Source organism: Acomys russatus, chromosome 5, assembly GCF_903995435.1.
Source record: "Acomys russatus chromosome 5, mAcoRus1.1, whole genome shotgun sequence".
Taxonomy (NCBI): Eukaryota; Metazoa; Chordata; class Mammalia; order Rodentia; family Muridae; genus Acomys; species Acomys russatus.
Genome location: NC_067141.1, coordinates 19,717,584 through 19,729,822, shown reverse-complemented (window position 1 = coordinate 19,729,822; position 12,239 = coordinate 19,717,584). Strand labels below are relative to the sequence as shown.

The 12,239-nt window shown below is 47.2% G+C and overlaps 1 non-coding gene across 1 annotated transcript; it reads left to right on the top strand.

Annotated features, from left to right (window-relative positions):
- The first annotated feature begins 1,410 nt into the window (after positions 1-1,410).
- On the top strand, positions 1,411-1,513 carry LOC127190277 (U6 spliceosomal RNA). The gene has a single exon (XR_007830769.1). It is a non-coding gene; the product is annotated as a U6 spliceosomal RNA (small nuclear RNA).
- The last annotated feature ends 10,726 nt before the right edge of the window (positions 1,514-12,239 follow it).

Below are 12,239 nucleotides of genomic sequence, written 5' to 3'. Positions count from 1 at the left end.
GGGGGTCGGTGGGGGTGGCGCGCAGCAGAAGTAGAGAGAAGATGAGGACTGATGGATAATTCTAAAAAGACAGAAGAGGAACTGTAGGCCCTGGTCGCTGAAGAGTTCCTTAGAGCTGGTGAGTATTTAGGGCCACAAGTCTCTGACAACTTAGATCCTCAAGCTGTGAGAGCGGTCACTGTCAAGGGCTGAGCAACCTGGACTTTTAGGAGGACCTGGAGAATTAAGGATAGAGCTACCTAAGGGCTGCTGCAGAGCTGTAACACTAGAGGGCAGCACATGCGCTTCTCCTGCAGGCCTGCTAACCAACCTTTGAAGAGTTTGTCCTTGCCTACCCCGGAATCCTGTCAGGCAGAGTACTAGCTAGCTGACTGGGAACAAGAAGATGGACTGCTAGTTGGAGGCCACCTGTGTTGTTTCCTTGTTACACCTCAGGGCGTTCACAGGTTCCTTAGTCAATGTTTTATTGCTGTGGAGAGACACCATAACTAGGGCAACTCTTACAAAGGCGAGCATTTAATTGGGGGCTTGCCTACAGTTCCAGACGCTTGGTCCATTATCATCATTATGGCATGGAGCATGGCGGCAGGAATGCCAGGCATGGTGCTGGGGTAGTTGGGAGCTGCATCCTGATCCACAGGTAGAGAAAAAGCAAGCCTGGGTCTTCTATGGGCTTTGGAATCCTCAAAGTCCACCCCCTCCTCCAAGAAAGTCACACCTTCTAATCCTTTCAAAGAGTTCCACCTCTCCCTGGCGGCTAAACATTCAAATATATACACAATCTGTTACATCTTTTTTTTTTTTTTTTTTTTTTTTTTTTTGGTTTTTCGAGACAGGGTCTGTCTGTTTTGGCTGTCCTAGACTCACTTTGTAGACCAGGCTGGCCTCGAATTCACAATGATCCACCTGCCTCTGCCTCCCGAGTGCTGGGATTAAAGGTGTGTGCCACCACGCCTGGCTTGTTTTGTTTTGTTTTTACAGACAGAGTTTCTATGTGTGTTTTCCTGATTGTCCTAGAACTCACTCTGTAGACCAGGCTGTCCTTGAACTCATAGAGATCTGCCTATCTCTGCCTCCCAAGTGCTAGGATTAAAGGATTAAAGTTAAAATTCAGCCAGCCTCTTCGTTATTTTTGTGACAGCTTTGATAAAGTGCTTTGACCAGGGCTGGAGAGATGGCTCAGCAGTTAAGAACACTGGCTGCTCTCCCAGAGGACCCAGGCTCAATTCCCAGCACCCTCAAGGCAGCTCATAACTGTAACTCCTGTTCCAGGGAATCTGACCTCCTCATAGAGGCATATGTAAAGGCAAAACACCAATGTACATGAAGACAAAGATAAATTATTTTTTAAAAAGAAATTGATATTTATTTTTAAAAAATGCTCTGACCAAAGCAAATTAAAAGTTAATTTTGCTTTGGCAGCATATAAACTAAAAGTAGGATGGTACAAAGAAGGTTAACATGGCACCTGAGCAAGGATGACATGCAAATTTCTAAAGCATGCCATATTTTAAAAAAAAAAAAAGGTTATTTGGGCTCAGAGTTCAGATGACAGTCCGTCACGGTGGAGAAGTCACAGTGATAGGAAGTATAGGGAGCTGGTCACATTGTATGCAGCCAGGAAGCAGACTGGAAGGAGTGCATGCACGGTTAGTGCTCGCTTGCCTTCTCTACTTGTTTCAGTCCAGCATCCCCTGCCCAGGTAGTGGTTCTTCCCACAATATTAGATCTCAATCAAGGATAATGATACCCACAGGACCCTGACGCAGATGGACATTCATGGACCATCCGAGGCCAGGTCAGCAGGTGTAAGTGCACTGCGAAGCCTTGCCTCTATTCCTCACAGGTGTCTGCTCTGGGCAAGTGCTGAGCTGAGACTCCCACTGATCTGGTCGTGAAGCTGGACTGATCTGTCCAGGACTCACGGGTGACTAGTTACTATGACAGTAACCCTGACTTTTGAGTCAAGGGAAGGCTACAATCTGTATCAGTAGCAAATAACGCCTATCGGAAAGACCCAAACCTTCCCAGAAGCTTCTGGTGGGAAGTCCCCCGCAAAGGCAGGTGGCTGTCTCCTAGTGAAAGAGTGCTTCCCCTGGTACCCCCAAAGACTGATGCCCATGCTGCAAAACTTGCTCCTTTTTCTCTCAGTGTCAAAAGGGGATGAGACACTAAGACTGTTTTGAAAAGAGGATCATGGGCTGCTAAATCCAGAGGATGCAGGGAATTGGTTTGACCCTTTCCTAAAGATTCTAAAAGTATTCATACAGGATTCCCTCAGGAGCAAGGATGGGGTTGATGGGGAAAGGAGGATGGATGGCTTCTTCCCCAGTATCTTGGTGGCATCTCCACTCTTGACAAGCTACGAGGTAGATTTTATCATTCAATAGTTTAAAATGGTACAGAATGCTACTTAAGAGGACCACATGACCACCTCTGCAGTGCTGGGAGATAGAGCCTCATGTTGTAGTGACCCCTCTCCCCAACCATAAAATTCTTTTGTTGCTACTTCATAACTGTAATTTTGCTACTGTTATGAGCCATGATGTAAATATCTGATATGCAGGCTATCTGATATGCAATCCCTGTGAAAGGGTTGCTCAATTCCCCAAAGGGCTCATGACCCACGGGTCGAGAACTGTTGCTCTAAGGTCTGCTTAGTCTCTAGGTACTTATCTTACAGCAGCAGAGCACAAGAAGGTAGGGTCTCTCATCATTCAAGAGTTTATTTTATTCGTTTGTCTAAAATCATCATCATCATCACCACCACCACCACCATCATCATCATCGTGTGTACGGTATGTGTACGCAACATGACAGCAAGGGTGTGTCTGAGTTTCTCTCATGTCAGCCAGACCAGGAGGCAGAGAGAGGACTTGGCTCAGAAGCAGATGTGGGTATAACCTGCCACTGCCAGCTGGGCCGCACATCACAAAGGCTTTACAACCTTCCCTCTTTGGGGACCACGTGGTTAATCACATGAGCCTGTCTGGGACATTTTACATTTTAACCACAACACTCTGTAGAGTTGAAAAGATGACAGAAAGAGGAAAGATAGACCTCAGCCTCGGTCCACTGTGAAGATTTCCAGTGATTCTGTAGTGTCTCCACCAACACATCTTAGCCTCAAAGAGTCTCTGTGCTCAGCACTCCAAAGCCTGTCTGTGGTCAATTTCACCCAGCCGAGTGGGCACTGACCTCTTTCCTGTCTGTCTCTATACCTTGCTCTTCTGGGCTTTCCTCACAAACAGCATCTTGCAATAGTGTAATCACGTGGCTCTATTCGTTTGATAGGTGCTGGTTGTTGAGGTGCCCGTCTATCTGTATTACAGCAGGTGCCAGTGTCCCACTGCTGTTCATTGCCCACTTGCACTTGATGGCATTGATACATGCTTTTGTGTATCCATTCACTGGGGGACAGACATTTGGACTATTTATAGCTTCTGGTTATTATGAAATAATGCTGCCATGAATATTCATACTCTGAGTTGGCATATATTTTGTATTCCTACATTTCTGAGTTGCATGGTAAGTATGCTTAAAATCCTAAGACCCTGTTTTCCAGGGCTGGAGAGATGGCTCAGCGATTAAAAGCACTGACTGCTTTTCCAGAGGACCTTGGTTCAATTCTCAGCACCCACATGGCAGCTTACAACTGTCTGTAACTCCTGTTTTGGTGGATCTGACACACTCACACAGACTTACATGTACTCAGAACACCAATGTACATAAAATTTAAAAAATTAAAAAAAAAAAAAAAGACTCTGTTTTCCAAAGCAGCTGTACCACTTTTCATTCCTGTGAGCAAAATGTGAGTTCCAGACCAGCCACTTCCATCTACCACTTGGTGGTGTTTGTCCTTTTTTGTTTTCACATATTTTATTTTATTAATCTTTTAAAAAACATTTTTATTGAAAAATAAGATAATTCATATTACATCTCATTTTCTATCCCATCCCATGCATCCTCCCATTCCTCCCTCCCTCCCGCTTTCACCCCATTCCCCTTCCCTATGACTGTGACTGATGGGGACCTCCTCCCCCTGAATATGATGCTAGTGTATCAAGTCTCTTCTTGGTAGTCTGCTATCCTTCCTCTGAGTGCCACTGGGCCTCCCCAACAAGGGGACATGGCCAAATATGGGGCTCCAGAGATCGTGTGAAAGTCAGTCCCCAGTCTCCACTTAACTGTGGAGAACGTTCTGTCCCTTAGCTAGATCTGGGTAAGGGTTTGATGATGACTGCATGTATTGTCCTTGGTTGGTGTCTTAGATCGAGCAGAACCCCTGGGCCCAGATCCACCCATCATAGTGTTTTCTTGTAGGTTTCTAGGACCCTCTGGATCCATCTATTTCCTTATCTCCTATATTTTTCTCACCTAGAGTCTCAATAGGATGTCCTCCCCTCTGTCCCACTTATCTGGTAAGTGAAGACTTTCATGGGACCTGCCCCTTGGGCTAGTGTCCAGTTATAAGTGAGTATATACCATTTGACTCTCTCTGCTTCTGGGTTAGCTCACTCATTATGATCATTTCTAGTTCAATCCATTTGTCCACAAATTTTGGAAATTCCTTGTTTTTAATAGCTGAATAGTATTCCATAGTGTAAATGTACCACAGTTTCTTTATCCATTCTTCTACTGAGGGACACTTAGGCTGTTTCCATGTTCTGGCTATTATGAATAAGGCTGCTATGAACATGGTTGAGCATATGTCCCTGTTGTGTGGAGCATCTTCTGGGTATATTCCAAGGAGTGGAATAGCTGGGTCTTGAGGAAGCCATATTCTCAGTTTTCTTGTCCTTTTTTTTTTTTTTTAAATTATAGCCTTTTTATTCTCCTGAGTGGATAATGTACCTTGCTGTGGCTTAGATTTTCCTTGCCTAGAGATGCGTGGTGTGGGTCACAGTTTTATGGCTGTGCTAGCTGTTTATATGGCTTCTTTGGTGCAGCATCTATCAAGTCTTCTATCCACTGTGCAACTGACTTGTTTTCTTGCAATTGGGTGTGAGAGTCTTTTATGTGCTCTGGGGACAAGTCTGGTTCTAGACACAAGATTTGCTATTGGCCCAGCCCACTGCCTTGGCCCAATCTCTCTTTCTATTCTCTCAGTGGCACTCTCTGCAGTGCCAAAGTTTTTAGTGTTAATGAGGACCAATTTATTTATTTATTTTTAATGGATCTTGTATTTTTTGGTTGTTTGTTTCATATCTAATTACCTTTCATCTACTCCCAAATCAGAGCTTTCTTCTAGTTTTGTAAGTGCTAGGCTTTAGCTTGGCCTCTGCCGCACTTTGAATTATTATTCCAGTCAGGGTTTATCTGCTGTTCCCGTGTGGGTATTCTTTGCTTCAGCAATTCCAGTTTTCTTTGTAGGGAAGTTTTTAATTACGTGTCTTGCTTTCTTTCTGTTTCCTTTTTCCCTTTCTTTCCTTGAGACAGAGTCTTCTTCTAAAACGTATCATTACGTTAATTTATCTATTTTGTGAGTGCGTGTGTGATTGCCTGCAAGCTCACATATACGTGTCGCAGGGTATGTGGAGGTTTGAGGTCAGTTGCAGGAGTTGGCTCTCTCCTTTCACTATGTAGATTCAGGGCGTTGAACTTAGGATGCTAGGTTCAACATAAAATTCAGCTTATGCTCTTATTGTTGTTGTTGTTGTTGTTGTTGTTTTTTAGTTTTTTCAAGACAGAGGTTTTTTTGTGTGTAGCCTTGGCTGTCTTGGACTTGCACTGTAGACCAGGCTGACCTTGAACTCAGAGGGATCCACCTGCCTCTGCCTTAAAGGTGTGTGCCACCACCGCCCGGTCTCTTATTGTTACATAAGCCAGGCTGGCCCTGAACCCATTTGCCTCAACTGCTACAGTGCTGGTAAAACTGCAGGCGTGTGCCACCACACACAGCTTAATCACACCACTTCTCTTACACATATGGGTTGTGTTACATACCTGCGAAAACATCATCTTAAAATCCGGTATAATGAAGTGGTACCTGCCTGCAATCCTAGCACTTGGGAGATGGAGGCAGGAGGATCAGGAGTTTAAGGTCATCCTTAGCTGCATAGGAGACGAGGCCAGTGTGAGACGGTCTCAAAAAAAAAAAAAGAAAAAAAAAAAAAGGCAGGATGTTTTGGTTTAGGGCTTCACATGTGCCTGGCTGGCCCCTTGCTTTGGTCAGAAACGTCACACAATGAGTGTGTGGTACAGCAAAGTATCTCACCTTCTGGCCAGGAAACAAAAAGACAAGGGTTAGGTACCACACACCCAGAGAGGCTCCCTGATCAGCTCCCCCCACCCCACCCCTGTCCTCATGACGCATGCACAGTGGACTGGACTTAGCTGGTTCATCCACTGATGACACCAGTGGTCTCGTGACCTGCCAGCTTTGGACCAAGCTTTCAGTACCGGACTGGGAACTTTCATGCTCAGTAACATGGAGCTCTCTGGCTCCTATTTTGACAGTTTTGAAGAATTAACATTTTTCAAAGACTTTCTCCACTTATCATCTGAGTTGAGGATGCATCAGAGGGAAACGTTCATAATATTCCTCTAATGTGTCTTTCTAAGGTCTCTACTGCTGACCCTTCCTTCATGTCTGATATGGAAATTTTTCCTTTTTATCCTTTAAGGCTAGAAGTTTTATATTCTTTGTTGAATCCTTTTTTAGATTTCTCTCTGTGCTTCTGTGCTTCTCTCTGTCTCTGTCTCTGTCTCTGTCTCTGTCTCTCCGTCTCTCTGTCTCTCCGTCTCTCTCTCTCTCTCTCTCTCTCTCTCTCTCTCTCTCGTGTATGTGTGTGCCTGCCCGCGTGTATGTACCCGCTTGTCTTGGCACACATGTCGTGGTCAGAGTACAGCTTTTGAGAGTCAGCTTTCCCCTTCCACTGTGGGTTCTGGAATCAAGCTCAGGCCCTTAGGCTTGAAAGTCAAGCACTTTTACTAGCCGAGCCATCTTGCCTACCCCTTTGAGATTTCTTAAAAGACTAGTGGTTTGCTTTGTTTAATTTAATATCATTTGTAATGTTCTGCTTCATAGATTTATGATGGGTTCTGTTTTCCCATTATGCTTAAGTTCTTTCTTTGAAGTTCCTCCTCTTTCTCCATTTTTCACACTCATCTTTCCTTTCCTTGACTGTAACTTTCTACCTCTGCTACATTGGCTTATAGTGTCTTCAAATTTATTTATTATTTTTTCAATTGACAAATAAAATTGTGTCTATTATTAAGACCTTTATACACTATACATTGCTTTGCGTGTGTGGTTTTGTTTGTTTGTTTGTTTGTTTGTTTTTGGGTTTTGTTTTTCAACACAGGGTTTCTCTTGTAGCCTTGGCTGTCCTGAACTCAACCACAATGGCCGTGAACTCATGGAGATCCATCTGCCTCTGCAGCCCCAACTGCTGGGATCACAGGCGTGTGCCATAGCACCCAGCTAGACCTCTATACATTGTTGAATGAAATTCTTGTCCCATCCATGTCCGTCCCGTGTAAACCGCAGGATATTGTACTCCATGTTCCCCACAGAGTTGATCCTTTAACAGACAGGGGCTAGTTGTATGAGCCCATTTGTCTGGTAGTAGTTAATCAAACCTTAATGTAGGTGTGGCTGGAAAGGCATTTTGTGGTTAACTTTAAGCACAGGGAGTTGTCCTTGATAACCTGGATGGGGCTCATTCAGTGTTCTAAAAGAGATGGTTAGAGAGGTTGACAATGAAGGTGCTTGGGGTTGGGGGACAGGGGAAAACACATGTCCTAGAGATGGGAGGAAATGCTTCCCTCTGGTAGTGCAGCAGAAGCCTGGAGAGAATAGTGTTCTGCTGTTGGGTGAAAAGCATAACGAAGAGTGAGAGCCTTGGATGTTTAGCTGAGAGTTTTTTTGTTTGTTTTGTTTTTCAAGACAGGGTTTCTCTGTGTAGCCTTGGCTGTCCTGGACTCGCTCTGTAGACCAGGCTGGCCTCGAACTCACAGCGATCCGCCTGTCTCTGCCTCCGGAGTGCTGGGATTACAGACGTGTGCCAGCACGTGCGGGTTTTTAGCTGAGCTTTTTAATCAGTGTTAAAGATGTTGAGCTGGTGTTGCATTGCCTGTTGTAAAAGTGCGGGGGTGGGGGGGGGAGGGCGGGGGAGAAAGGAAAGAGACAGACAAGATCTCAGTTAAGTGAAAATGAGTTAGCACATAATCATTTGGGAGCCTCCTGGCCTATCCAGGTCACAAAAAGTTGTTCAAATTAGGAACCCACCATGGGAAGAATACATCTAAATGGTGGCTGAAGTGATAAGACTGTGATGAAGGAGGGCCTTCAGGGTGCTCTTCTGATAGAACTAGGAGATTCACAAGGCCTTAAAGAATGTCCTGTCAGCACAAATGCTGCCAGCTGGGACTGAGATGGACAGATCCAGGACAGAGTGAGGAAAAGCTGCTGGACTTCCACAGCAAGGGCTGTGACTGTGATACTGAGCCTGTGTGCTATGCTTCAAGCCTGAGGGAACGGCCCTCTGGACCACCAGAGGCTTCAGGGGTCTCTCCAGGCTGGGAGAGTGGAGCGTGGAGCTGCGGGGGAGTCTTGTGAGGCTTGTGCTTTTCCTACTAGGTTTCGTCTTGCCCGGGCCTGGTGGCTTCTTCACCTGGCGTTCTCTTCCCTCGGAATGGACGTGCCTGCCTCTTACCTATCCTGTTCTTGCAGCTTAGAAGCAGATGACTTGTTTTCCGGCTGCTGGGACCCCAGGTGGAGAGAGGTTTTGGGTATATTCATGATTCCCAGAAGAGCCTTAAACAGAGGGTAACACACACACGTACACATACACACACACACACACACACACACACATACACACTGGCTTTCCACTTGGCAAAGCACTTGTCGCACTCTGTGGTGTAAGTTTAGCGGTTTGGTGAGACAGCAAAACCAGCACATGTATCTTCACAATTTCACAGGCAAGATTTATTCTTACCACCTATCTTAGCAATCTCAGCACAGGGCTGTTTACTTCCTTCTTAAGTGGAGCACTTTCCTCCTTCACTTACAGGAGGGACTTCATACCTTCTCTTGGGCACATGTTCAAATCCCCAGCGTCACTGGGGCCACTGTGAAGTAAAGTCAGGGTCACTTATGCATGAGCACCAGCTATCACTGCCATGAATCTAATAATGGAGAGGGGACACTCGGTGAACTAGGCTTGCTGAGCCACAGCCTGTCCCCACTTCCTTAGTGCTGGCACTACCAGTATGCAATGCCCTTCCTCACTTTTGATGGGAGTGTCGGGCTTGGGTCCTCGGGTTTGTGTTGTGAGAGCATTACTGACTGAATTATCTTCCCAGCCTCTGTAACTAACATATTTTTTTTGGGCAGCAATTTACCCAGGATAACTGAAGCCGCCGAAAGAGAAAGTGTGTGTGGATGGAGGGGAGGGGCCGTGCGCCTGATTTAGATGATGAGACATCTGAGCTGAAAATATCCAGGTTTGATTTGGGACTTGGCGTTTGTGTTCAGACTCTTGAGAATATTGGGGAGCTTGGGAACCCTCTACTAGCCTTCCAGCTCTCTTTTTAATCAAGGTTGGCCCAGCCTCCTTGGTGGGCAGCTAGATGCAGCATGCATCAGGCAGGGTACAGCAGTTGCTGTCTTTGCTATTGCTATGAGCCTTTCAGTAGCCTGGTTCCTACTGTCTGACCTGTAAATCTTTGGACCCTGAGCTATGGCTAGAAGCAGGGTTCTCTCCGTTTTCAGTAGGCTATTTTGTCTCCGTGTTAAAAACCTAGTGTTCTAGTTAGTTTTAAGTCTTAACTTGACAGTCATCTGAAAAGGGAATCTGAGTTGGGGGACTTCCTGGGTCAGATTTGCTTGCAGTCATGTCTGTAGAGGATTGTCTTGGTTGTAAAGAGAGATGGAGGAGAGCCCAGGCCACTGTGGGCAGCACCATGCCTAGGCAGGTGGTCCTGGGCTGTATAAGGTATTCCTTTACAGTTTCTGCCTCAAGCTCCTGCCCTGGATTCCCCGGGAGATGCACTGTGGTCTGTAAACTGAGGTAATGCCATTCCTCCCCTAAGTCGCTTTTAGTCAGAGTGTCTTTTCACAATGGCAGCATGAAGCCAGAAGATGAGGCAGAGCTGCTCATCTTGTGGTGAGCAGGGGGCAGAGACAGCACGTCTGTGTGGTGAGCTTCCTCCTCTTCCCGCTTTAGCCCACTCAGAACTCTGTCCTATGGGTTGGTGTGGCCCACGTTCAGGCTTGGCCCTTTCTCCTTCAGCTGTGGCCCCACCTACCAATCCTCTCTGGAAGTGTGCTTCACTAACCTCAGCCCAATCAGGTTGACCTTCAAGATTACCCATGATGCCTGGACAGTCAGAGACATCAGCATTGCTTACTCTCCTAATTCCCTCTCTACTTATTTTACGAGACAAGGTCTCTCACTAAGTGGGGAACTCACTCATTCAGCTAGCTTGCTTGGTCAGCAAGCCCCAGAGAGATCCCATTCTGGGACTACAGGCTCACGTGGCCTTGCCTGGCTTTCGAAATGCATGCTGGGAATGAACTTCCACTTACGTGGCGGGCAAGCACTTTAGCCACTAAGCTATCCTCCTAACCCCTCACCTATTAGTATTTTATCTATAACAATCTCTTCTTCCTTCTGTTCCCTCTTCTATTTGCTGGGGGGAAGGGCACATAACTGTTCGTTTTATTCCCTTCCTGCCATTTTCAGAGGTCTGGGAGGGTAAGGCCACCACTCTTGGGTCAAGGCCTTCGGGGAATTCTGATGTGCAGGGTGGGTAGGTTGGCCTCCACTCTCTCCTACACAATGAAAGCTGAGGACCTCCTGTCTTTAGGCCTAGGCGGCGGTAAGTGCAGAAAACTGTAGATGTCTGCCAGGACTTATCCCACTGTCTCTGCCCTGGAGAATTTACCTTGACACTCCATGGAGACCTGTGGTAGGTAGGCTGACGTTCAGCCATGCTACACTGCAAATCTGCCCTAAAAATCTCTAAACCGTTGATGGATGTGTCCTCCCTATGTGCTCTATCAAGACTTGGCCAGGAAAAAGGGGGCTCCTTTTTAGCCAAGGCGGAATGTAAACACCTGCAGTTCTAGCTCCTAAAATGCTGGCCAAGAAAAGACTCAGACCACCTGTACTTAGGCTTTCCCAGCCAGGCAGCTTGGGGGCCCTTAGTGGATTTCAAAGGTGATAGGGAGAGATGCACCTGTGGTGGCGTCGGGAAGCCGTAGACATTATGGCGAGGGAGTAGAACCTGCTACTTTGCGGTCACCCACAGTCCACACAGGGCCAGAAAGAAGGTTTCCGGGTGGCGGAGAGAAGAGCTGTCTTTGTGAGTAGGTTCTAGGGCGGGACCTAAGCAGGTAGGGACTTCCAAAAGTCACACCACTGAGTGGTGCAAGGAAGGGCTCCCAGTAACAAGGCCTTAGACGCTGGAAGCCAAGTATCCCCAGCTTCTGAAGGAGCAGGGGCAGGGATGGAGAGGACACACTTCCCTGGGTGCAACGAAGACCCTAGTGGAATCTTAGTGAGGACACAGGACCCTGGATGACTTGTGCTCCTCACCAGGCCTATGGCGCACAACTGTACTAGGGGACTCTATTCGTCATTCAATGAGCCACGCAAGGAGAGGTCAGAGTAGCTAGACTAGGGCACAGCACAAACAGGTTTCAAGACACGCCCCTCGCAGCCAGGGTCTTGGTGTCCACGCTGGGCGGAGCTTGAGTGCCAGATCCCACCCTGTTCCCACCCTCCACAGGCTTCGAGATCCCTCGCCTCCTGTGGCCTCAGAGCGGGGACAGCATTCTGCTTCTGCTATAGGGCAGCGTAGAAATTCCTGCGACCCTCCGTTATGTGCACAGCGCAAAGCCGCGGCCTAAAGTTTGAGGTTTCTAAGGATCCAGTGGCAGAAATCTGCAATCGACTTTTTCTACGAAGACAGCGGAGGTTCCAAAGCCTAGGGGATTCCCGATTGCTCTCCTGTCACAGCATTCCTGCAGGCCCCCAAAGGTCTCCGTCGCCCTGTGAAGCAGAGTCCCTGGTCTTTCGGGCGCTTTAAGATAGCGAGGAGACGGCATCTGTCCACTCACGCTCTTATCCCCGCTGCCTTTTCAGTGTCAGGGTCTTTGAACCCACGCGAATTTGACCCTTCTTCGCGGGTAGCCCACGCTGCCCGCGGTGCGCTGAATTTAATATCAGCCCCGCCCCGGCCCCGCCCCGGTTCCGAACTCCACCCCTCGGGCCCCGCCCTGCTGC